The following is a 2,261-nucleotide window of genomic DNA, read 5'->3' as shown; positions in this document are numbered from 1 at the left end:
TAAGTGCAACTATACCCTGGTAAGTCCCTTCTGGAACCACATCTGAAGAAGGTCTCTTCTTGCACCCACTGGAAAAATTTTTTCCTCCATCAGTTCTTTTAAAATTCCTTTATTGAATATAAGTTCTTGGCAGACGGAGCCCCATCTGTCATGATACCATTATCTGTTGTATTTCTAAATTTGCTCTCACTTGTAGTGCTTGTGAGAACACTTTGGCATTGTTCTTAACTCTGCAAGCAGTCCAAGGAACAATTATAATCTTGAACAGTGAATTAACTCTTGGGAAACCGCATAATTTATTACATGATTTTATGTAAGACAATACACTTTCCCCTATACTTTACTCTTTCACTTTCATATATGTATGTTATGCAACTTTTTTTATTATTAATTAGGCTGACTTTGGCACTTTCTTGCCAATCTGCGGTATTGAGCCAATGCCAAAGGCAAATACCATGTTAGATACAGTAGTGGCCTGATCTGGTGTGGCAAACCCTATTTCCATTCTTTAATGAATGTTTTTTTTTTAATATGTTTGTTAGCATAAGATCTGATTTACCTAAATCCAAACCACAGTGAAATATCGTTAATTATTTTGTAATAATTGTTTATTTTGAGACTGAGTGTAGATTAAGCTGTGTCTAAAAGCATAGAAGGAGTATATGGCCTTTGGGAGTGTCAATATAATGGTTTAATCAGGTGAATAGGTTTCATTATTTCAGTAGTCACACTAGTAAATTGCAGAACCCAACAAAAGATAACGCAGTTTATAGGATCACTGGTTCAAGTTCAGCCCGTATACATCACTCAGGAGTCCCTGATCTGTAAACTAATATTTGCTGCTGCCATAAAAAACCACCCAGACTGCTTGAAGGCACATTCTAGTGGTTCAGCCTCATTTCCCAGCTTTGATACTTGGTTTTAGTCAAAGCAATGACTGAGTTCTGTCACAGAGGATCTGTCAGGTGGACTGTGTACCTACCCTCTGGCTCTGGATAACCCTAAATTTGTATGGCTAAAACCCATCTCAAACACACAAACAGAAATCAATGGATTAGTCAATTCTCTGCCTTGCATATTGTCAGTTAAAGGACACTGTACCCTGCCTTGTAGTAGGGGAATAACTGGCAAATATTTGTTTTGTTGAGGACAAAACAGTCCTATTTTCAAAAAGTTCAATAGTGGAGTTGGTTTACTTTTAATATTTTGCATCACTTTTGTTAATACCTTGACAAATATAAAATGACTGGCCAGTTAAGAGGATATCTGGTTTTAAGTGGTTAGTTGAGGAGGTTGATGATAATTCATGCTCCGTTGTAGATGTTGCTTTTGCTGTCAAGATATAACTTACCACGCTTGACAATGACTTACATTGAACCTGACTTCATACACTCCTAGGACTGCCTGGGGGATAGTTTTCTTATCTTGAGAAAAAGCCTTTTTCAAACATCTTATGGCTCAAGAGGCTACAACCTTACTCTGATTCAGTGACTGGAACTGGGATGTCCAGCTGTCTCCTTACACCAGCAAATGTGTTCATTTTGTGCTCTAACCTGCTGAAGACATTCACTGGCAAGATGATTAGGACGTGGAATATGGAAAAGTTGATGTTTAAAGTCACTAAAACAGCTATCATGGTTCATAACAGGGACATGAATCCACGAATCTACAGAGTACACATGAGGACTATTGATACATTTTTGGCTGTGTAACTCAGCAAAGGTGCAGCCCATCAGATAACTTTTTCGGATTCTTCTCCCTCTGATAACCAGGTGTTGAGTTGAAAGTTACTGAAGTTAATTGTAATGACTGTTCATCTGCCAGTCCTTGCAACTGTGTGGCTCTTTTGTAGCTCTGGTGGATATACTGTAGATATTGCAGTGATACTGAGCCCCATCTTGTCTCTTGGTAATATGTATGTGCCTAAAGTACAGAAACTGGGCTTTCTTTGTAGAATCGACACCAGGGAAGCAGCAATTTGAGTAAAACCAAGGAAGAGCTTGACTCTTTACTGCTTTTTTATGTAAATGATATTGCGAAGAAGTAGGAAAAAAAAGCTTATAATTGGACATAGAAAAATCTTTCCTCTGTCTTCTTATCTGGAAAAAATGAAGGATCTTTAGACTGAGTCGGAATCTCATCTGGAACCTCATGAAGGTCATCATGCATCAGTATTCATAGCAGGTTTCCCTCCTCCTTCCCCCCCTACAAACACACACACACTCTCACTCTTTTTAGAAATAAGTCAGTGCTTGGAAAAA

Source organism: Pygoscelis adeliae, unplaced genomic scaffold, assembly GCF_000699105.1.
Source record: "Pygoscelis adeliae isolate BGI_AS28 unplaced genomic scaffold, ASM69910v1 Scaffold27, whole genome shotgun sequence".
NCBI classification, from domain to species: domain Eukaryota; kingdom Metazoa; phylum Chordata; class Aves; order Sphenisciformes; family Spheniscidae; genus Pygoscelis; species Pygoscelis adeliae.
This window is presented reverse-complemented; position numbering follows the sequence as displayed.